Source organism: Lissotriton vulgaris, chromosome 8 (genome assembly GCF_964263255.1).
Source record: "Lissotriton vulgaris chromosome 8, aLisVul1.2, whole genome shotgun sequence".
Classification (NCBI taxonomy): Eukaryota; Metazoa; Chordata; class Amphibia; order Caudata; family Salamandridae; genus Lissotriton; species Lissotriton vulgaris.
The window spans coordinates 1,684,639-1,708,361 of NC_141696.1; the positions used below are offsets into that span (position 1 = coordinate 1,684,639).

Here is a 23,723-nt window from a genome sequence, read left to right on the forward strand (position 1 = left end):
TTGAACTTGAAAAAGGAAAAATAAAATGATAATATCAAACATTATTATAATGTTATATTTTTGTGGCTCGGCTGGTTTGGGGGGGCTGGCTCTAACAGGAATAGGGGAGGAGTGGCAGGCCCTCACTTAAGTGTTCGGCCAGCCCTTCCGGCCCTTTGTAGGACAAAAGTAGAGCCTGCGTGGAGAACCTGCCGAGGCCCCCGGTCCCTCTCTGAGCGCCGAGCCACTGGGCTCAGACCAATCACGATGCTGCATTACAGCCTGCGTGGAGAACATGCCCAGGCCCCCGGTCCCTCTCTGAGCGCCGAGCCACTGGGCTCAGACCAATCACGATGCTGCATTACAGCCTGCGTGGAGAACATGCCTAGGCCCCGGTCCCTCTCTGAGCGCCGCACCACTGGCTCAGACAAATCACAACGCTGCATTGCAGCCTGCGTGGAGAACATGCCCAGGCCCCCGGTCCCTCCCTGAGCGCCGAGCCACTGGGCTCAGACCAATCACGATGCTGCATTAAATTGGGGAATGGAGTTGGCCTAACGGCTATGGCGCTCAACTTCGAATCTGGGGAACTGAGTTCGAGTCTTGACAATGACGCTGAACATCCTGTGATTCTGGGCAACTCACTTAATCTCCCCGTGCCTAACAAAAATTAATGTATGTCCTCATGTAACGTAACTGGTGCTTTGTAAAGCGCTCTGATACACGATTTGGGACAAGTTTCGCAGTATTTCAAACTCTGCAAAAAAAAAAAAGCCTGGGTGGAGAACATGCCGAGGCCCCCGGTCCCTCTCTGAGTGCCGAGCAACATCGCTCAGACCAATCACAACGCTGCATTACAGCCTGCGTGGAGAACATGCCTAGGCCCCCGGTCCCTCTCTGAGCGCCGAGTCACTGGGCTCAGACCAATCACAACGCTGCATTACAGCCTGCGTGGAGAACATGCCCAGGCCCCCGGTCCCTCTCTGAGCGCCGAGCCACTGGGCTCAGACCAATCACAACGCTGCATTACAGCCTGCGTGGAGAACATGCCCAGGCCACCGGTCCCTCTCTGAGCGCCGAGCCACTGGGCTCAGACCAATCACGATGCTGCATTAAATTGGGGAATGGAGTTTGCCTAACGGCTATGGCGCTCAACTTCGAATCTGGGGAACTGGGTTCGAGTCTTGACAATGACGCTGAACATCCTGTGATTCTGGGCAAGTCACTTAATCTCCCCGTGCCTAACAAAAATTAATGTATGTCCTCATGTAACGTAACTGGTGCTTTGTAAAGCGCTCTGATACACGATTTGGGACAAGTTTCGCGGTATTTCAAACTCTGCAAAAAAAAAAAAGCCTGGGTGGAGAACATGCCGAGGCCCCCGGTCCCTCTCTGAGTGCCGAGCCACAGCGCTCAGACCAATCACCATGCTGCTACCCTGTTCCTGGTTCCTGCCCCTGGAAGCGGCGAAGAGGACCAAGAGGCCGCAGCCGGCTTGCAGGTAAGTGCGTGTGTCTGGCGGCTCAGAAAGTGCCCATTTTCGTACAGTGCGTAATAGAGGCGTCCTGAAATTAGACTCCTACCCCCCCCCCAACTCCTGTTAATGTTTATTGTTAAAAGCGAACGCGGTGGGTGCCCGTGTGGTACTTTGTGGTTCCTTTAATCCGAGAGCCCGGTCTGTGGCAGTGACATAGCACAACACTATTCCTGCTCCCTCAGAAAGTGGTGAGACCCCCACATCTCAAATAAATCCTCAGGACTCAGTCTGAATGGGGGTCTCCTGAGGGGGGGCCCACAGCAGGCCACAGGGGCCACAGGGCCCCGCGTGGCACCCCTCCTTCGGGGCATCACTCTGGGGTCCAGCAAGGCTTGATGGGAATCGCGGTGTCTGAAAAGGTGCGCTAAAACCAGAGCCCTGCAGCCCCCCCAGGGTGAACTGTATACAGGTGTACGACAGACAAGGGGCCCAAAGGTGGCTTCCTGTCGTGCACGTCTGGGCTGTGTGAACACGCCTCCTTTAACTCTGACATGTTGGAGGTCCTGCCGCACAGTGAGGCCACATGACACATTTCACCATGATTTGACAGGCAGACACCACTTCCTCTTAGAGGGGAAACCACGAGCAGCTGCCTGTGAAGGGGAAGTGTTTCCACAGAGCTGCGAGCAGGACTGTTTGCCACATACAATCTGAGATTAAACATTTGTGAGCTGTGACAGAGGGAGCGATGCTGTGAAGGTAAGAGGCTTTGCTGCCTGATTGTAAATAATCACAGGTCTGCCTGAGGGAATTCTATGGGCCACTGCAACGTCCAGTGACGTAGGTGTGGAGGATTAGTGAGGGGAAGTTTGTGATCTAATGTAGGGAAAGAATCTCTCCACCCTCTGCTATTTCTTGTTTACTAGAATCAGGCCATAATTGGGGTGCAGGGGCCTCTCACACTCCTGGGCCCCATTGCACTACACCCCTGGAAAATGCCTTTAGATTATTCTCTCTGCTGTGCAGTGGTATGCCGTGCAGTGGTATGCCGTGCAGTTGTATGCCATGCAGCGGTATTCCATGCAGTTGTAAGCCGTGCAGTGGTATGCTCTGCAGTGGTATGCCATGCAGTGGTATGCCGTGCAGTGGTATGCCGTGCAGTGGTATGCCGTGCAGTGGTATGCCATGCAGTGGTATGCCGTGCAGTGGAATGTCATGCAGTGGTGATCCGTGCAGTGGTAAGCCGTGCAGTGATATGCGGTGCAGTGGTATGCCGTGGTATGCGGTGCAGTGGTAAGTTAAGCAGTGGTAAGCCGTGCAGTGGTATGCCGCACAGTGGTATGCCGTGCAATGGTAAACTCTGCAGTGGTATGCCATACAGTGGTACGCCGTGCAGTGGTATGCAGTGCAGTGGTATGCCTTGCAGTGATATGCTGTGCAGTGGTATGCCATGCAGTGGTGTGCCTTGCAGTGGTATGCCGTGCAGTAGTATGCAGTGCAGTGATATGCTGTGCAGTGGTAAGCCAAGCAGAGGTATGCCGTGCAGTGGTATGCCATGCAGTGGTATGCCATGCAGTGGTATGCCTTGCAGTGGTATGTCATGAAGAGATGTGCCTTGCAGTGGTATGCCGTGCATGGTATGCCATGCAGAGGCATGCCATGCAGTAGTATGCCATGCAGTGGTATGCAATGCAGTGGTATGCCGTGCAGTGGTATGCCGTGCAGTGGTATGCCGTGCAGTGGTATGCCTTGCAGTGGTATGTCATGAAGAGGTGTGCCTTGCAGTGGTGTGCCGTGCGTGGTATGCCATGCTGAGGTATGCCATGCAGTAGTATGCCATGCAGTGGTATGCAATGCAGTGGTATGTCATGAAGAGGTGTGCCTTGCAGTGGTGTGCCGTGCGTGGTATGCCATGCAGAGGTATGCCATGCAGTAGTATGCCATGCAGTGGTATGCAATGCAGTGGTATGCCGTGCAGTGGTATGCCATGCAGTGGTATGCCGTGCAGTGGTATGCCTTGCAGTGGTATGTCATGAAGAGGTGTGCCTTGCAGTGGTGTGCCGTGCGTGGTATGCCATGCAGTAGTATGCCATGCAGTAGTATGCCATGCAGTGGTATGCCTTGCAGTGGTATGCTGGGTAGTGTCTGCTGGGTATGTTTCCGGGCACTCTGGGTTCTCTATGATGTGCCATGGGGTCCTGGGTGATGGTCAGGTACTGGGTGTTATCTGGGCCTCTGATATGAAGTGCTCTGCAAAGTGTGCTGATGTGCTGCGCAGTGCAGTGCAGTGCAGTGCTTTGTATTCCATACACTATGCAGTGGGTGTATGCTGCTGGTTAATGGTGCTCTGCTGGGCAGTGCTTTGTATTCATGCAGTGGGTGTGTGCTGCTGCTTATTGTCGCTGTGCTGTGCTGTGCAGTGCATAGTATTACTGCAGTGGGTGTGTGGCTTATCTCAGTAAAGCCCTGGCCTTCTGGTATTTGCGTCTTGAGAGAAAGCAGGTAGCAATTCAATCTGATTATTATGAATCCACATGTGTGGTTCTGGAGTCAAAGGCAGACTTCCCTCTGAAGCTCTGATTACACATTTCTGAAGGTCAGAGGTTCAGTGCAGGGGATGGTGCTATGGTAAGGCAAAGGTCGGGTCCAGATGTTCAGTGCAGGTGATGGTGCTATGGAAAGGCAGAGGTCGGGTCCAGATGTTCAGTGCAGGTGATGGTGCTATGGAAAGGCAGAGGTCGGGTCCAGATGTTCAGTGTAGGGGATTGTGCTATGGTAAGGCAGAGGTCGGGTCCAGATGTTCAGTGCAGGGGATGGTGCTATGGAAAGGCAGAGGTCGGGTCCAGATGTTCACTGTAGGGGATTGAGCTATGGAGAGGCAGAGGTCTGGTCCAGATGTTCAGTGCAGGGGATGGTGCTATGGAGAGGCAGAGGTCTGGTCCAGATGTTCAGTGTAAGGGATGGTGCTGTGGAAAGGCAGAGGTTGTGTCCAGATGTTTAGTGCAGGGGATGGCGCTATGGAAAGGCAGAGTTTGGGTTCTAGATGTTCAGTGCAGGGGATGGTGCTATGGAAAGGCAGAGGTCTGGTCCAGATATTCAGTGCAGGGGATGATGCTATGGAGAGGCAGAGGTCGGGTCCGGATGTTCAGTGCAGGGGATGGTGCTATGGGAAGGCAGAGGTCGGGTCCAGATGTTCAGTGCAGGTGATGGTGATATGGAAAGGCAGAGGTCGGGTCCAGATGTTCAGTGCAGGGGATGGTGCTATGGAGAGGCAGAGGTCTGGTCCAGATGTTCAGTGCAGGTGATGGTGCTATGGAGAGGCAGAGGTCGGGTCCAGATGTTCAGTGCAGGGGATGGTGCTATGGAAAGGCAGAGGTTGGGTCCAGATGTTCAGTGCAGGGGATGGTGCTATGGAAAGGCAGAGGTCGGGTCCAGATGTTCAGTGTAGGGGATGGTGCTATGGAAAGGCAGAGGCCGGGTCCAGATGTTCAGTGCAGGGAATGGTGCTATGGAAAGGCAGAGGTCGGGTCCAGATGTTCAGTGCAGGGGATGGTGCTATGGAAAGGCAGAGGTCGGGTCCAGATGTTCAGTGTAGGGGATGGTGCTATGGAAAGGCAGAGGTCGGGTCCAGATGTTCAGTGCAGGGGATGGTGCTATGGAAAGGCAGAGGTCAGGTCCAGATGTTCAGTGTAGGGGATTGTGCTATGGAGAGGCAGAGGTCTGGTCCAGATATTCAGTGCAGGGGATGGTGCTATGGAGAGGCAGAGGTCTGGTCCGGATGTTCAGTGTAGGGGATGGTGCTATGGGAAGGCAGAGGTCGGGTCCAGATGTTCAGTGCAGGTGATGGTGCTATGGAAAGGCAGAGGTCGGGTCCAGATGTTCAGTGTAGGGGATTGTGCTATGGAGAGGCAGAGGTCTGGTCCAGATGTTCAGTGCAGGGGATGGTGCTATGGAGAGGCAGAGGTTGGGTCCAGATGTTCAGTGCAGGGGATTGTGCTATGGAGAGGCAGAGGCCGGGTCCAGATGTTCAGTGCAGGGGATGGTGCTATGGAAAGTTAGAGGTTGGGTCTAGATGTTCAGTGTAGGGGATGGTGCTATGGAAAGGCAGAGGTCGGGTCCAGATGTTCAGTGCAGGGGATGGTGCTATGGAAAGGCAGAGGTTGGGTCCAGATGTTCAGTGTAGGGGATTGTGCTATGGAGAGGCAGAGGTGGGGTCCAGATGTTCAGTGTAGGGGATGGTGCTGTGGAAAGGCAGAGGTCGTGTCCAGATGTTCAGTGCAGGTGATGGTGCTATGGAAAGGCAGAGGTCGGGTCCAGATGTTCAGTGTAGGGGATGGTGCTATGGAAAGGCAGAGGTCGGGTGCAGATGTTCAGTGCATGGGATGGTGCTATGGAAAGGCAGATGTCAGGTCCAGATGTTCAGTGTAGGGGATTGTGCTATGGAGAGGCAGAGGTCTGGTCCAGATATTCAGAGCAGGGGATGATGCTATGGAGAGGCAGAGGTCGGGTCCGGATGTTCAGTGTAGGGGATGGTGCTATGGGAAGGCAGAGGTCGGGTCCAGATGTTCAGTGCAGGTGATGGTGATATGGAAAGGCAGAGGTCGGGTCCAGATGTTCAGTGTAGGGGATTGTGCTATGGAGAGGAAGAGGTCTGGTCCAGATGTTCAGTGCAGGGGATGGTGCTATGGAGAGGCAGAGGTCGGGTCCAGATGTTCAGTGAAGGGGATTGTGCTATGGAGACACAGAGGTCTGGTCCAGATGTTCAGTGCAGGGGATGGTGCTATGGAAAGGCAGAGGTCGGGTCCAGATGTTCAGTGCAGGGGATGGTGCTATGGAAAGGCAGAGGTCGGGTCTAGATGTTCAGTGTAGGGATGGTGCTATGGAAAGGCAGAGGCCGGGTCCAGATGTTCAGTGCAGGGAATGGTGCTATGGAAAGGCAGAGGTCGGGTCCAGATGTTCAGTGTAGGGGATTGTGCTATGGAGAGGCAGAGGTCGGGTACAGATGTTCAGTGTAGGGGATGGTGCTGTGGAAAGGCAGAGGTCGGGTCCAGATGTTCAGTGCAGGTGATGGTGCTATGGAAAGGCAGAGGTCAGGTCCATATGTTCAGTGTAGGGGATGGTGCTTTGGAAAGGCAGAGGTCGGGTCCAGATGTTCAGTGCAGGGGATGGTGCTATGGAAAGGCAGAGGTCGGTTCAGATGTTCAGTGTTTGGGATTGTGCTATGGAGAGGCAAATGTCTGGTCCAGATGTTCAGTGCAGGGGATGGTGCTATGGAGAGGCAGAGGTCGGGTCCAGATGTTCAGTGTAGGGGATTGTGCTATGGAGAGGCAGAGGTCTGGTCCAGATGTTCAGTGCAGGGGATGGTGCTATGGAGAGGCAGAGGTTGGGTCCAGATGTTCAGTGCAGGGGATTGTGCTATGGAGAGGCAGAGGCCGGGTCCAGATGTTCAGTGCAGGGGATGGTGCTATGGAAAGTTAGAGGTTGGGTCTAGATGTTCAGTGTAGGGGATGGTGCTATGGAAAGGCAGAGGTCGGGTCCAGATGTTCAGTGCAGGGGATGGTGCTATGGAAAGGCAGAGGTTGGGTCCAGATGTTCAGTGTAGGGGATTGTGCTATGGAGAGGCAGAGGTGGGGTCCAGATGTTCAGTGTAGGGGATGGTGCTGTGGAAAGGCAGAGGTCGTGTCCAGATGTTCAGTGCAGGTGATGGTGCTATGGAAAGGCAGAGGTCGGGTCCAGATGTTCAGTGTAGGGGATGGTGCTATGGAAAGGCAGAGGTCGGTGCAGATGTTCAGTGCATGGGATGGTGCTATGGAAAGGCAGATGTCAGGTCCAGATGTTCAGTGTAGGGGATTGTGCTATGGAGAGGCAGAGGTCTGGTCCAGATATTCAGAGCAGGGGATGATGCTATGGAGAGGCAGAGGTCGGGTCCGGATGTTCAGTGTAGGGGATGGTGCTATGGGAAGGCAGAGGTCGGGTCCAGATGTTCAGTGCAGGTGATGGTGATATGGAAAGGCAGAGGTCGGGTCCAGATGTTCAGTGTAGGGGATTGTGCTATGGAGAGGCAGAGGTCTGGTCCAGATGTTCAGTGCAGGGGATGGTGCTATGGAGAGGCAGAGGTAGGGTCCAGATGTTCAGTGAAGGGGATTGTGCTATGGAGACACAGAGGTCTGGTCCAGATGTTCAGTGCAGGGGATGGTGCTATGGAAAGGCAGAGGTCGGGTCCAGATGTTCAGTGCAGGGGATGGTGCTATGGAAAGGCAGAGGTCGGGTCTAGATGTTCAGTGTAGGGATGGTGCTATTGAAAGGCAGAGGCCGGGTCCAGATGTTCAGTGCAGGGAATGGTGCTATGGAAAGGCAGAGGTCGGGTCCAGATGTTCAGTGTAGGGGATTGTGCTATGGAGAGGCAGAGGTCGGGTACAGATGTTCAGTGTAGGGGATGGTGCTGTGGAAAGGCAGAGGTCGGGTCCAGATGTTCAGTGCAGGTGATGGTGCTATGGAAAGGCAGAGGTCAGGTCCATATGTTCAGTGTAGGGGATGGTGCTTTGGAAAGGCAGAGGTCGGGTCCAGATGTTCAGTGCAGGGGATGGTGCTATGGAAAGGCAGAGGTCGGTTCAGATGTTCAGTGTATGGGATTGTGCTATGGAGAGGCAAAGGTCTGGTCCAGATGTTCAGTGCAGGGGATGGTGCTATGGAGAGGCAGAGGTCGGGTCCAGATGTTCAGTGTAAGGGATGGTGCTATGGGAAGGCAGAGGTTGGGTCCAGATGTTCAGTGCAGGGGATGGTGCTGTGGAAAGGCAGAGGTCGGGTCCAGATGTTCAGTGCAGGGGATTGTGCTATGGAGAGGCAGAGGTCTGGTCCAGATGTGCAGTGCAGGGGATGGTGCTATGGAAAGGCAGAGGTCGGGTCCAGATGTTCAGTGTAGGGGATGGTGCCATGGAAAGGCAGAGGTCGGGTCCAGATGTTCAGTGCAGGGGATGGTGCTATGGAAAGGCAGAGGTCGGGTCCAGATGTTCAGTGTAGGGGATTGTGCTATGGAGAGGCAGAGGTCTGGTCCAGATGTTCAGTGCAGGGGATGGTGCTATGGAGAGGCAGAGGTCGGGTCCAGATGTTCAGTGCAGGGTATGGTGCTATGGAGAGGCAGAGGTCTGGTCCGGATGTTCAGTGTAGGGGATGGTGTTATGGGAAGGCAGAGGTCGGGTCCAGATGTTCAGTGCAGGTGATGGTGCTATGGAAAGGCAGAGGTTGGGTCCAGATGTTCAGTGTAGGGGATTGTGCTATGGAGAGGCAGAGGTCTGGTCCAGATGTTCAGTGCAGGGGATGGTGCTATGGAGAGGCAGAGGTTGGGTCCAGATGTTCAGTGCAGGCGATTGTGCTATGGAGAGGCAGAGGCCGGGTCCAGATGTTCAGTGCAGGGGATGGTGCTATGGAAAGTTAGAGGTTGGGTCCAGATCTTCAGTGTAGGGGATGGTGCTATGGAAAGGCAGAGGTCGTGTCCAGATGTTCAGTGCAGGTGATGGTGCTATGGAAAGGCAGAGGTCGGGTCCAGATGTTCAGTGTAGGGGATGGTGCTATGGAAAGGCAGAAGTCGGGTCCAGATGTTCAGTGCATGGGATGGTGCTATGGAAAGGCAGATGTCAGGTCCAGATGTTCAGTGTAGGGGATTGTGCTATGGAGAGGCAGAGGTCTGGTCCAGATATTCAGTGCAGGGGATGATGCTATGGAGAGGCAGAGGTCGGGTCCGGATGTTCAGTGTAGGGGATGGTGCTATGGGAAGGCAGAGGTCGGGTCCAGATGTTCAGTGCATGGGATGGTGCTATGGAAAGGCAGAGGTCGGGTCCAGATGTTCAGTGCAGGGGATGGTGCTATGGAAAGGCAGAGGTCGGGTCCAGATGTTCAGTGCAGGGGATGGTGCTATGGAAAGGCAGAGGTCGGGTCTAGATGTTCAGTGTAGGGGATGGTGCTATGGAAAGACAGAGGCCGGGTCCAGATGTTCAGTGCAGGGAATGGTGCTATGGAAAGGCAGAGGTCGGGTCCAGATGTTCAGTGTAGGGGATTGTGCTATGGAGAGGCAGAGGTCGGGTACAGATGTTCAGTGTAGGGGATGGTGCTGTGGAAAGGCAGAGGTCGGGTCCAGATGTTCAGTGCAGGTGATGGTGCTATGGAAAGGCAGAGGTCAGGTCCATATGTTCAGTGTAGGGGATGGTGCTTTGGAAAGGCAGAGGTCGGGCCCAGATGTTCAGTGCAGGGGATGGTGCTATGGAAAGGCAGAGGTCGGTCCATATGTTCAGTGTAGGGGATGGTGCCATGGAAAGGCAGAGGTCGGGTCCAGATGTTCAGTGCAGGTGATGGTGCTATGGAAAGGCAGAGGTCGGGTCCAGATGTTCAGTGTAGGGGATTGTGCTATGGAGAGGCAGAGGTCTGGTCCAGATGTTCAGTGCAGGGGATGGTGCTATGGAGAGGCAGAGGTTGGGTCCAGATGTTCAGTGCAGGGGATTGTGCTATGGAGAGGCAGAGGCCGGGTCCAGATGTTCAGTGCAGGGGATGGTGCTATGGAAAGTTAGAGGTTGGGTCTAGATGTTCAGTGTAGGGGATGGTGCTATGGAAAGGCAGAGGTCGGGTCCAGATGTTCAGTGCAGGGGATGGTGCTATGGAAAGGCAGAGGTTGGGTCCAGATGTTCAGTGTAGGGGATTGTGCTATGGAGAGGCAGAGGTGGGGTCCAGATGTTCAGTGTAGGGGATGGTGCTGTGGAAAGGCAGAGGTCGTGTCCAGATGTTCAGTGCAGGTGATGGTGCTATGGAAAGGCAGAGGTCGGGTCCAGATGTTCAGTGTAGGGGATGGTGCTATGGAAAGGCAGAGGTCGGGTGCAGATGTTCAGTGCATGGGATGGTGCTATGGAAAGGCAGATGTCAGGTCCAGATGTTCAGTGTAGGGGATTGTGCTATGGAGAGGCAGAGGTCTGGTCCAGATATTCAGAGCAGGGGATGATGCTATGGAGAGGCAGAGGTCGGGTCCGGATGTTCAGTGTAGGGGATGGTGCTATGGGAAGGCAGAGGTCGGGTCCAGATGTTCAGTGCAGGTGATGGTGATATGGAAAGGCAGAGGTCGGGTCCAGATGTTCAGTGTAGGGGATTGTGCTATGGAGAGGAAGAGGTCTGGTCCAGATGTTCAGTGCAGGGGATGGTGCTATGGAGAGGCAGAGGTCGGGTCCAGATGTTCAGTGAAGGGGATTGTGCTATGGAGACACAGAGGTCTGGTCCAGATGTTCAGTGCAGGGGATGGTGCTATGGAAAGGCAGAGGTCGGGTCCAGATGTTCAGTGCAGGGGATGGTGCTATGGAAAGGCAGAGGTCGGGTCTAGATGTTCAGTGTAGGGATGGTGCTATGGAAAGGCAGAGGCCGGGTCCAGATGTTCAGTGCAGGGAATGGTGCTATGGAAAGGCAGAGGTCGGGTCCAGATGTTCAGTGTAGGGGATTGTGCTATGGAGAGGCAGAGGTCGGGTACAGATGTTCAGTGTAGGGGATGGTGCTGTGGAAAGGCAGAGGTCGGGTCCAGATGTTCAGTGCAGGTGATGGTGCTATGGAAAGGCAGAGGTCAGGTCCATATGTTCAGTGTAGGGGATGGTGCTTTGGAAAGGCAGAGGTCGGGTCCAGATGTTCAGTGCAGGGGATGGTGCTATGGAAAGGCAGAGGTCGGTTCAGATGTTCAGTGTTTGGGATTGTGCTATGGAGAGGCAAATGTCTGGTCCAGATGTTCAGTGCAGGGGATGGTGCTATGGAGAGGCAGAGGTCGGGTCCAGATGTTCAGTGTAGGGGATTGTGCTATGGAGAGGCAGAGGTCTGGTCCAGATGTTCAGTGCAGGGGATGGTGCTATGGAGAGGCAGAGGTTGGGTCCAGATGTTCAGTGCAGGGGATTGTGCTATGGAGAGGCAGAGGCCGGGTCCAGATGTTCAGTGCAGGGGATGGTGCTATGGAAAGTTAGAGGTTGGGTCTAGATGTTCAGTGTAGGGGATGGTGCTATGGAAAGGCAGAGGTCGGGTCCAGATGTTCAGTGCAGGGGATGGTGCTATGGAAAGGCAGAGGTTGGGTCCAGATGTTCAGTGTAGGGGATTGTGCTATGGAGAGGCAGAGGTGGGGTCCAGATGTTCAGTGTAGGGGATGGTGCTGTGGAAAGGCAGAGGTCGTGTCCAGATGTTCAGTGCAGGTGATGGTGCTATGGAAAGGCAGAGGTCGGGTCCAGATGTTCAGTGTAGGGGATGGTGCTATGGAAAGGCAGAGGTCGGTGCAGATGTTCAGTGCATGGGATGGTGCTATGGAAAGGCAGATGTCAGGTCCAGATGTTCAGTGTAGGGGATTGTGCTATGGAGAGGCAGAGGTCTGGTCCAGATATTCAGAGCAGGGGATGATGCTATGGAGAGGCAGAGGTCGGGTCCGGATGTTCAGTGTAGGGGATGGTGCTATGGGAAGGCAGAGGTCGGGTCCAGATGTTCAGTGCAGGTGATGGTGATATGGAAAGGCAGAGGTCGGGTCCAGATGTTCAGTGTAGGGGATTGTGCTATGGAGAGGCAGAGGTCTGGTCCAGATGTTCAGTGCAGGGGATGGTGCTATGGAGAGGCAGAGGTAGGGTCCAGATGTTCAGTGAAGGGGATTGTGCTATGGAGACACAGAGGTCTGGTCCAGATGTTCAGTGCAGGGGATGGTGCTATGGAAAGGCAGAGGTCGGGTCCAGATGTTCAGTGCAGGGGATGGTGCTATGGAAAGGCAGAGGTCGGGTCTAGATGTTCAGTGTAGGGATGGTGCTATTGAAAGGCAGAGGCCGGGTCCAGATGTTCAGTGCAGGGAATGGTGCTATGGAAAGGCAGAGGTCGGGTCCAGATGTTCAGTGTAGGGGATTGTGCTATGGAGAGGCAGAGGTCGGGTACAGATGTTCAGTGTAGGGGATGGTGCTGTGGAAAGGCAGAGGTCGGGTCCAGATGTTCAGTGCAGGTGATGGTGCTATGGAAAGGCAGAGGTCGGGTCCAGATGTTCAGTGCAGGGGATGGTGCTATGGAAAGGCAGAGGTCGGTTCAGATGTTCAGTGTATGGGATTGTGCTATGGAGAGGCAAAGGTCTGGTCCAGATGTTCAGTGCAGGGGATGGTGCTATGGAGAGGCAGAGGTCGGGTCCAGATGTTCAGTGTAAGGGATGGTGCTATGGGAAGGCAGAGGTTGGGTCCAGATGTTCAGTGCAGGGGATGGTGCTGTGGAAAGGCAGAGGTCGGGTCCAGATGTTCAGTGCAGGGGATTGTGCTATGGAGAGGCAGAGGTCTGGTCCAGATGTGCAGTGCAGGGGATGGTGCTATGGAAAGGCAGAGGTCGGGTCCAGATGTTCAGTGTAGGGGATGGTGCCATGGAAAGGCAGAGGTCGGGTCCAGATGTTCAGTGCAGGGGATGGTGCTATGGAAAGGCAGAGGTCGGGTCCAGATGTTCAGTGTAGGGGATTGTGCTATGGAGAGGCAGAGGTCTGGTCCAGATGTTCAGTGCAGGGGATGGTGCTATGGAGAGGCAGAGGTCGGGTCCAGATGTTCAGTGCAGGGTATGGTGCTATGGAGAGGCAGAGGTCTGGTCCGGATGTTCAGTGTAGGGGATGGTGTTATGGGAAGGCAGAGGTCGGGTCCAGATGTTCAGTGCAGGTGATGGTGCTATGGAAAGGCAGAGGTTGGGTCCAGATGTTCAGTGTAGGGGATTGTGCTATGGAGAGGCAGAGGTCTGGTCCAGATGTTCAGTGAAGGGGATGGTGCTATGGAGAGGCAGAGGTTGGGTCCAGATGTTCAGTGCAGGCGATTGTGCTATGGAGAGGCAGAGGCCGGGTCCAGATGTTCAGTGCAGGGGATGGTGCTATGGAAAGTTAGAGGTTGGGTCCAGATCTTCAGTGTAGGGGATGGTGCTATGGAAAGGCAGAGGTCGTGTCCAGATGTTCAGTGCAGGTGATGGTGCTATGGAAAGGCAGAGGTCGGGTCCAGATGTTCAGTGTAGGGGATGGTGCTATGGAAAGGCAGAAGTCGGGTCCAGATGTTCAGTGCATGGGATGGTGCTATGGAAAGGCAGATGTCAGGTCCAGATGTTCAGTGTAGGGGATTGTGCTATGGAGAGGCAGAGGTCTGGTCCAGATATTCAGTGCAGGGGATGATGCTATGGAGAGGCAGAGGTCGGGTCCGGATGTTCAGTGTAGGGGATGGTGCTATGGGAAGGCAGAGGTCGGGTCCAGATGTTCAGTGCATGGGATGGTGCTATGGAAAGGCAGAGGTCGGGTCCAGATGTTCAGTGCAGGGGATGGTGCTATGGAAAGGCAGAGGTCGGGTCCAGATGTTCAGTGCAGGGGATGGTGCTATGGAAAGGCAGAGGTCGGGTCTAGATGTTCAGTGTAGGGGATGGTGCTATGGAAAGGCAGAGGCCGGGTCCAGATGTTCAGTGCAGGGAATGGTGCTATGGAAAGGCAGAGGTCGGGTCCAGATGTTCAGTGTAGGGGATTGTGCTATGGAGAGGCAGAGGTCGGGTACAGATGTTCAGTGTAGGGGATGGTGCTGTGGAAAGGCAGAGGTCGGGTCCAGATGTTCAGTGCAGGTGATGGTGCTATGGAAAGGCAGAGGTCAGGTCCATATGTTCAGTGTAGGGGATGGTGCTTTGGAAAGGCAGAGGTCGGGCCCAGATGTTCAGTGCAGGGGATGGTGCTATGGAAAGGCAGAGGTCGGTCCATATGTTCAGTGTAGGGGATGGTGCCATGGAAAGGCAGAGGTCGGGTCCAGATGTTCAGTGCAGGGGATGGTGCTGTGGAAAGGCAGAGGTCGGGTCCAGATGTTCAGTGTAGGGGATTGTGCTATGGAGAGGCAGAGGTCGGGTCCAGATGTTCAGTGCAGGGGATGGTGCTATGGAGAGGCAGAGGTCGGGTCCAGATGTTCAGTGCAGGGGATTGTGCTATGGAGAGGCAGAGGTCTGGTCCAGATGTTCAGTGCCGGGGATGGTGCTATGGAAAGGCAGAGGTCGGGTCCAGATGTTCAGTGTAGGGGATGATGCTATGGAAAGGCAGAGGTTGGGTCCAGATGTTCAGTGCAGTGGGTGGTGCTATGGAAAGGCAGAGGTCGGGTCCAGATGTTCAGTGCCGGGGATGGTGCTGTGGAAAGGCAAAGGTCGGGTCCAGATGTTCAGTGTAGGGGATGGTGCTATGGAGAGGCAGAGGTTGGGTCCAGATGTTCAGTGCAGGGGTTTGTGCTATGGAGAGGCAGAGGTCTGGTCCAGATATTCAGTGCAGGGGATGGTGCTATGGAGAGGCAGAGGTCTGGTCCGGATGTTCAGTGTAGGGGATGGTGCTATGGGAAGGCAGAGGTCGGGTCCAGATGTTCAGTGCAGGTGATGGTGCTATGGAAAGGCAGAGGTCAGGTCCATATGTTCAGTGTAGGGGATGGTGCTATGGAAAGGCAGAGGTCGGGTCCAGATGTTCAGTGCAGGGGATGGTGCTATGGAAAGGCAGAGGTCGGTTCAGATGTTCAGTGTATGGGATTGTGCTATGGAGAGGCAAAGGTCTGGTCCAGATGTTCAGTGCAGGGGATGGTGCTATGGAGAGGCAGAGGTTGGGTCCAGATGTTCAGTGCAGGTGATGGTGCTATGGAAAGGCAGAGGTCAGGTCCATATGTTCAGTGCAGGTGATGGTGCTATGGAAAGGCAGAGGTCAGGTCCATATGTTCAGTGTAGGGGATGATGCTATGGAAAGGCAGAGGTCGGGTCCAGATGTTCAGTGCAGGGGATGGTGCTATGGAAAGGCAGAGGTCGGTTCAGATGTTCAGTGTATGGGATTGTGCTATGGAGAGGCAAAGGTCTGGTCCAGATGTTCAGTGCAGGGGATGGTGCTATGGAGAGGCAGAGGTTGGGTCCAGATGTTCAGTGCAGGGGATGGTGCTATGGAAAGGCAGAGGTCGGTTCCAGATGTTCAGTGCAGGGGATTGTGCTATGGAGAGGCAGAGGTCTGGTCCAGATGTGCAGTGCAGGGGATGGTGCTATGGAAAGGCAGAGGTCGGGTCCAGATGTTCAGTGTAGGGGATGGTGCCATGGAAAGGCAGAGGTCGGGTCCAGATGTTCAGTGCAGGGGATGGTGCTATGGAAAGGCAGAGGTCGGGTCCAGATGTTCAGTGTAGGGGATTGTGCTATGGAGAGGCAGAGGTCTGGTCCAGATGTTCAGTGCAGGGGATGGTGCTATGGAGAGGCAGAGGTCGGGTCCAGATGTTCAGTGCAGGGGATTGTGCTATGGAGAGGCAGAGGTCTGGTCCAGATGTTCAGTGCCGGGGATGGTGCTATGGAAAGGCAGAGGTCGGGTCCAGATGTTCAGTGTAGGGGATGATGCTATGGAAAGGCAGAGGTTGGGTCCAGATGTTCAGTGCAGTGGGTGGTGCTATGGAAAGGCAGAGGTCGGGTCCAGATGTTCAGTGCCGGGGATGGTGCTTTGGAAAGGCAAAGGTCGGGTCTAGATGTTCAGTGTAGGGGATGGTGCTATGGAGAGGCAGAGGTTGGGTCCAGATGTTCAGTGCAGGGGATTGTGCTATGGAGAGTCAGAGTTCTGGTCCAGATGTTCAGTGCAGGGGATGGTGCTGTGGAAAGGCAGAGGTCAGGTCCAGATGTTCAGTGCAGGGGATGGTGCTATGGAGAGGCAGAGGTCTGGTCCAGATGTTCAGTGCAGGGGATGGTGCCGTGGAAAGGCAGAGGTTGTGTCCAGATGTTTAGTGCAGGGGATGGTGCTATGGAGAGGCAGAGGTCGGGTTCAAATGTTCAGTGCAGGGGATGGCGCTATGGAAAGGCAGAGTTCGGGTTCTAGATGTTCAGTGCAGGGGATGGTGCTATGGAAAGACAGAGGTCGGCTCCAGATGTTCAGTGCAGGGGATGGTGCTATGGAGAGGCAGAGGTCGGGTCCAGATGTTCAGTGCAGGGGATGGTGTTATGGAAAGGCAGAGGTCGGGTCCAGATGTTCAGTGCAGGGGATGGTGCTATGGAGAGGCAGAGGTTGGGTCCAGATGTTCAGTGCAGGGGATGGTGCTATGGAGAGGCAGAGGTCGGGTCCAGATGTTCAGTGCAGGGGATTGTGCTATGGAGAGGCAGAGGTCTGGTCCAGATGTTCAGTGCCGGGGATGGTGCTATGGAAAGGCAGAGGTCGGGTCCAGATGTTCAGTGTAGGGGATGATGCTATGGAAAGGCAGAGGTTGGGTCCAGATGTTCAGTGCAGTGGGTGGTGCTATGGAAAGGCAGAGGTCGGGTCCAGATGTTCAGTGCCGGGGATGGTGCTTTGGAAAGGCAAAGGTCGGGTCCAGATGTTCAGTGTAGGGGATGGTGCTATGGAGAGTCAGAGTTCTGGTCCAGATGTTCAGTGCAGGGGATGGTGCTGTGGAAAGGCAGAGGTCAGGTCCAGATGTTCAGTGCAGGGGATGGTGCTATGGAGAGGCAGAGGTCTGGTCCAGATGTTCAGTGCAGGGGATGGTGCCGTGGAAAGGCAGAGGTTGTGTCCAGATGTTTAGTGCAGGGGATGGTGCTATGGAGAGGCAGAGGTCGGGTTCAAATGTTCAGTGCAGGGGATGGCGCTATGGAAAGGCAGAGTTCGGGTTCTAGATGTTCAGTGCAGGGGATGGTGCTATGGAAAGACAGAGGTCGGCTCCAGATGTTCAGTGCAGGGGATGGTGCTATGGAGAGGCAGAGGTCGGGTCCAGATGTTCAGTGCAGGGGATGGTGTTATGGAAAGGCAGAGGTCGGGTCCAGATGTTCAGTGCAGGGGATGGTGCTATGGAGAGGCAGAGGTTGGGTCCAGATGTTCAGTGCAGGGGATTTGGCTATGGAGAGGCAGAGGTCTGGTTCAGATGTTCAGTGCAGGGGATGGTGTTGTGGAAAGGCAGAGGTCAGGTCCAGATGTTCAGTGCAGGGGATGGTGCTATGGAGAGGCAGAGGTTGGGTCCAGATGTTCAGTGCAGCGGATTGTGCTATGGAGAGGCAGAGGTCTGGTCCAGATGTTCAGTGCAGGGGATGGTGCTGTGGAAAGGCAGAGGTCCGGTCCAGATGTTCAGTGCAGGGGATGGTGCTATGGAGAGGCAGAGGTCTGGTCCAGGTGTTCAGTGCAGGGGATGGTGCTGTGGAAAGGCAGAGGTTGTGTCCAGATGTTTAGTGCAGGGGATGGTGCTATGGAGAGGCAGAGGTCGGGTTCAAATGTTCAGTGCGGGGGATGGCGCTATGGAACGGCAGAGTTCGGGTTCTAGATGTTCAGTGCAGGGGATGGTGCTATGGAAAGGCAGAGGTCGGCTCCAGATGTTCAGTGCAGGGGATGGTGCTATGGAGAGGCAGAGGTCGGGTCCAGATGTTCAGTGCAGGGGATGGTGTTATGGAAAGGCAGAGGTCAGGTCCAGATGTTCAGTGCAGGGGATGGTGCTATGGAGAGGCAGAGGTTGGGTCCAGATGTTCAGTGCAAGGGATGGTGCTATGGAGAGGCAGAGGTCGGGTCCAGATGTTCAGTGCAGGGGATTGTGCTATGGAGAGGCAGAGGTCTGGTCTAGATGTTCAGTGCCGGGGATGGTGCTATGGAAAGGCAGAGGTCGGGTCCAGATGTTCAGTGTAGGGGATGATGCTATGGAAAGGCAGAGGTTGGGTCCAGATGTTCAGTGCAGTGGGTGGTGCTATGGAAAGGCAGAGGTCGGGTCCAGATGTTCAGTGCCGGGGATGGTGCTTTGGAAAGGCAAAGGTCGGGTCCAGATGTTCAGTGTAGGGGATGGTGCTATGGAGAGCGGGAGGTTGGGTCCAGATGTTCAGTGCAGGGGATTGTGCTATGGAGAGTCAGAGTTCTGGTCCAGATGTTCAGTGCAGGGGATGGTGCTGTGGAAAGGCAGAGGTCAGGTCCAGATGTTCAGTGCAGGGGATGGTGCTATGGAGAGGCAGAGGTCTGGTCCAGATGTTCAGTGCAGGGGATGGTGCCGTGGAAAGGCAGAGGTTGTGTCCAGATGTTTAGTGCAGGGGATGGTGCTATGGAGAGGCGGAGGTCGGGTTCAAATGTTCAGTGCAGGGGATGGCGCTATGGAAAGGCAGAGTTCGGGTTCTAGATGTTCAGTGCAGGGGATGGTGCTATGGAAAGACAGAGGTCGGCTCCAGATGTTCAGTGCAGGGGATGGTGCTATGGAGAGGCAGAGGTCGGGTCCAGATGTTCAGTGCAGGGGATGGTGTTATGGAAAGGCAGAGGTCGGGTCCAGATGTTCAGTGCAGGGGATGGTGCTATGGAGAGGCAGAGGTTGGGTCCAGATGTTCAGTGCAGGGGATTTGGCTATGGAGAGGCAGAGGTCTGGTTCAGATGTTCAGTGCAGGGGATGGTGTTGTGGAAAGGCAGAGGTCAGGTCCAGATGTTCAGTGCAGGGGATGGTGCTATGGAGAGGCAGAGGTTGGGTCCAGATGTTCAGTGCAGCGGATTGTGCTATGGAGAGGCAGAGGTCTGGTCCAGATGTTCAGTGCAGGGGATGGTGCTGTGGAAAGGCAGAGGTCCGGTCCAGATGTTCAGTGCAGGGGATGGTGCTATGGAGAGGCAGAGGTCTGGTCCAGGTGTTCAGTGCAGGGGATGGTGCTGTGGAAAGGCAGAGGTTGTGTCCAGATGTTCAGTGTAGGGGATGATGCTATGGAAAGGCAGAGGTTGGGTCCAGATGTTCAGTGCAGTGGGTGGTGCTATGGAAAGGCAGAGGTCGGGTCCAGATGTTCAGTGCCGGGGATGGTGCTTTGGAAAGGCAAAGGTCGGGTCTAGATGTTCAGTGTAGGGGATGGTGCTATGGAGAGGCAGAGGTTGGGTCCAGATGTTCAGTGCAGGGGATTGTGCTATGGAGAGTCAGAGTTCTGGTCCAGATGTTCAGTGCAGGGGATGGTGCTGTGGAAAGGCAGAGGTCAGGTCCAGATGTTCAGTGCAGGGGATGGTGCTATGGAGAGGCAGAGGTCTGGTCCAGATGTTCAGTGCAGGGGATGGTGCCGTGGAAAGGCAGAGGTTGTGTCCAGATGTTTAGTGCAGGGGATGGTGCTATGGAGAGGCAGAGGTCGGGTTCAAATGTTCAGTGCAGGGGATGGCGCTATGGAAAGGCAGAGTTCGGGTTCTAGATGTTCAGTGCAGGGGATGGTGCTATGGAAAGACAGAGGTCGGCTCCAGATGTTCAGTGCAGGGGATGGTGCTATGGAGAGGCAGAGGTCGGGTCCAGATGTTCAGTGCAGGGGATGGTGTTATGGAAAGGCAGAGGTCGGGTCCAGATGTTCAGTGCAGGGGATGGTGCTATGGAGAGGCAGAGGTTGGGTCCAGATGTTCAGTGCAGGGGATGGTGCTATGGAGAGGCAGAGGTCGGGTCCAGATGTTCAGTGCAGGGGATTGTGCTATGGAGAGGCAGAGGTCTGGTCCAGATGTTCAGTGCCGGGGATGGTGCTATGGAAAGGCAGAGGTCGGGTCCAGATGTTCAGTGTAGGGGATGATGCTATGGAAAGGCAGAGGTTGGGTCCAGATGTTCAGTGCAGTGGGTGGTGCTATGGAAAGGCAGAGGTCGGGTCCAGATGTTCAGTGCCGGGGATGGTGCTTTGGAAAGGCAAAGGTCGGGTCCAGATGTTCAGTGTAGGGGATGGTGCTATGGAGAGTCAGAGTTCTGGTCCAGATGTTCAGTGCAGGGGATGGTGCTGTGGAAAGGCAGAGGTCAGGTCCAGATGTTCAGTGCAGGGGATGGTGCTATGGAGAGGCAGAGGTCTGGTCCAGATGTTCAGTGCAGGGGATGGTGCCGTGGAAAGGCAGAGGTTGTGTCCAGATGTTTAGTGCAGGGGATGGTGCTATGGAGAGGCAGAGGTCGGGTTCAAATGTTCAGTGCAGGGGATGGCGCTATGGAAAGGCAGAGTTCGGGTTCTAGATGTTCAGTGCAGGGGATGGTGCTATGGAAAGACAGAGGTCGGCTCCAGATGTTCAGTGCAGGGGATGGTGCTATGGAGAGGCAGAGGTCGGGTCCAGATGTTCAGTGCAGGGGATGGTGTTATGGAAAGGCAGAGGTCGGGTCCAGATGTTCAGTGCAGGGGATGGTGCTATGGAGAGGCAGAGGTTGGGTCCAGATGTTCAGTGCAGGGGATTTGGCTATGGAGAGGCAGAGGTCTGGTTCAGATGTTCAGTGCAGGGGATGGTGTTGTGGAAAGGCAGAGGTCAGGTCCAGATGTTCAGTGCAGGGGATGGTGCTATGGAGAGGCAGAGGTTGGGTCCAGATGTTCAGTGCAGCGGATTGTGCTATGGAGAGGCAGAGGTCTGGTCCAGATGTTCAGTGCAGGGGATGGTGCTGTGGAAAGGCAGAGGTCCGGTCCAGATGTTCAGTGCAGGGGATGGTGCTATGGAGAGGCAGAGGTCTGGTCCAGGTGTTCAGTGCAGGGGATGGTGCTGTGGAAAGGCAGAGGTTGTGTCCAGATGTTTAGTGCAGGGGATGGTGCTATGGAGAGGCAGAGGTCGGGTTCAAATGTTCAGTGCGGGGGATGGCGCTATGGAACGGCAGAGTTCGGGTTCTAGATGTTCAGTGCAGGGGATGGTGCTATGGAAAGGCAGAGGTCGGCTCCAGATGTTCAGTGCAGGGGATGGTGCTATGGAGAGGCAGAGGTCGGGTCCAGATGTTCAGTGCAGGGGATGGTGTTATGGAAAGGCAGAGGTCAGGTCCAGATGTTCAGTGCAGGGGATGGTGCTATGGAGAGGCAGAGGTTGGGTCCAGATGTTCAGTGCAAGGGATGGTGCTATGGAGAGGCAGAGGTCGGGTCCAGATGTTCAGTGCAGGGGATTGTGCTATGGAGAGGCAGAGGTCTGGTCTAGATGTTCAGTGCCGGGGATGGTGCTATGGAAAGGCAGAGGTCGGGTCCAGATGTTCAGTGTAGGGGATGATGCTATGGAAAGGCAGAGGTTGGGTCCAGATGTTCAGTGCAGTGGGTGGTGCTATGGAAAGGCAGAGGTTGGGTCCAGATGTTCAGTGCCGGGGATGGTGCTTTGGAAAGGCAAAGGTCGGGTCCAGATGTTCAGTGTAGGGGATGGTGCTATGGAGAGCGGGAGGTTGGGTCCAGATGTTCAGTGCAGGGGATTGTGCTATGGAGAGTCAGAGTTCTGGTCCAGATGTTCAGTGCAGGGGATGGTGCTGTGGAAAGGCAGAGGTCAGGTCCAGATGTTCAGTGCAGGGGATGGTGCTATGGAGAGGCAGAGGTCTGGTCCAGATGTTCAGTGCAGGGGATGGTGCCGTGGAAAGGCAGAGGTTGTGTCCAGATGTTTAGTGCAGGGGATGGTGCTATGGAGAGGCGGAGGTCGGGTTCAAATGTTCAGTGCAGGGGATGGCGCTATGGAAAGGCAGAGTTCGGGTTCTAGATGTTCAGTGCAGGGGATGGTGCTATGGAAAGACAGAGGTCGGCTCCAGATGTTCAGTGCAGGGGATGGTGCTATGGAGAGGCAGAGGTCGGGTCCAGATGTTCAGTGCAGGGGATGGTGTTATGGAAAGGCAGAGGTCGGGTCCAGATGTTCAGTGCAGGGGATGGTGCTATGGAGAGGCAGAGGTTGGGTCCAGATGTTCAGTGCAGGGGATTTGGCTATGGAGAGGCAGAGGTCTGGTTCAGATGTTCAGTGCAGGGGATGGTGTTGTGGAAAGGCAGAGGTCAGGTCCAGATGTTCAGTGCAGGGGATGGTGCTATGGAGAGGCAGAGGTTGGGTCCAGATGTTCAGTGCAGCGGATTGTGCTATGGAGAGGCAGAGGTCTGGTCCAGATGTTCAGTGCAGGGGATGGTGCTGTGGAAAGGCAGAGGTCCGGTCCAGATGTTCAGTGCAGGGGATGGTGCTATGGAGAGGCAGAGGTCTGGTCCAGGTGTTCAGTGCAGGGGATGGTGCTGTGGAAAGGCAGAGGTTGTGTCCAGATGTTTAGTGCAGGGGATGGTGCTATGGAGAGGCAGAGGTCGGGTTCAAATGTTCAGTGCGGGGGATGGCGCTATGGAAAGGCAGAGTTCGGGTTCTAGATGTTCAGTGCAGGGGATGGTGCTATGGAAAGGCAGAGGTCGGCTCCAGATATTCAGTGCAGGGGATGGTGCTATGGAGAGGCAGAGGTCGGGTCCAGATGTTCAGTGCAGGGGATGGTGTTATGGAAAGGCAGAGGTCGGGTCCAGATGTTCAGTGCAGGGGATGGTGCTATGGAAAGGCAGAGGTCAGTCCAGATGTTCAGTGCAGGGGATGGTGCTATGGAAAGGCAGAGGTCGGCTCCAGATGTTCAGTGCAGGGGATGGTGCTATGGAAAGGCAGAGGTCGGGTCCAGATGTTCAGTGCAGGGGATTGTGCTATGGAGAGGCTGAGGTCGGGTCCAGATGTTCAGTGCAGGGGATGGTGCTATGGAGAGGCAGAGGTCTGGTCCAGATGTTCAGTGCAGGGGATGGTGTTATGGAAAGGCAGAGGTCGGGTTCTAGACGTTCAGTGCAGGGGATGGTGCTATGGAAAGGCAGAGGTCGGGTCCAGATGTTCAGTGTAGGGGATTGTGCTATGGAGAGGCCGAGGTCAGGTCCAGATGTTCAGTGCAGGGGATTGTGCTATGGAGAGGCAGAGGTCGGGTCCAGATGTTCAGTGCAGGGTATGGTGCTATGGAGAGGCAGAGGTCTGGTCCAGATGTTCAGTGCAGGGGATGGTGCTATGGAAAGGCAAAGGTCGGGTTCAGATGTTCAGTGCAGGTGTTGGTGCTATGGAAAGGCAGAGGTCAGTCCAGATGTTCAGTGCAGGGGATGGTGCTATGGAAAGGCAGAGGTCGGCTCCAGATGTTCAGTGCAGGGGATGGTGCTATGGAAAGGCAGAGGTCAGTCCAGATGTTCAGTGCTGGGGATGATGCTATGGAAAGGCAGAGGTCGGCTCCAGATGTTCAGTGCAGGGGATGGTGCTATGGAAAGGCAGAGGTCGGTCCAGATGTTCAGTGCAGGGGATTGTGCTATGGAGAGGCAGAGGTCGGGTCCAGATGTTCAGTGCAGGGGATGGTGCTACGGAGAGGCAGAGGTCTGGTCCAGATGTTCAGTGCAGGGGATGATGTTATGGAAAGGCAGAGGTCGGGTTCTAGATGTTCAGTGCAGGGGATGGTGCCATGGAAAGGCAGAGGTCGGCTCCAGATGTTCAGTGCAGGGAATGGTGCTATGGAGAGGCAGAGGTCTGGTACAGATGTTCAGTGCAGGGGATGGTGTTATGGAAAGGCAGAGGTCGGGTTCTAGATGTTCAGTGCAGGGGATGGTG

The 23,723-nt window shown here is 55.0% G+C and overlaps 1 protein-coding gene across 1 annotated transcript in view; it reads left to right on the plus strand.

The window, feature by feature from the left end:
• The first annotated feature begins 2,088 nt into the window (after positions 1-2,088).
• The window catches only part of LOC147693195 (NACHT, LRR and PYD domains-containing protein 12-like), a 1,166,314-nt gene continuing 1,144,679 nt past the window's right edge, over positions 2,089-23,723 (plus strand). The window contains exon 1 of the mRNA XM_086933618.1: positions 2,089-2,215. The gene's annotated coding sequence lies outside the window, so the exon portion shown is untranslated. The remainder of the gene's footprint in view (positions 2,216-23,723) is intronic.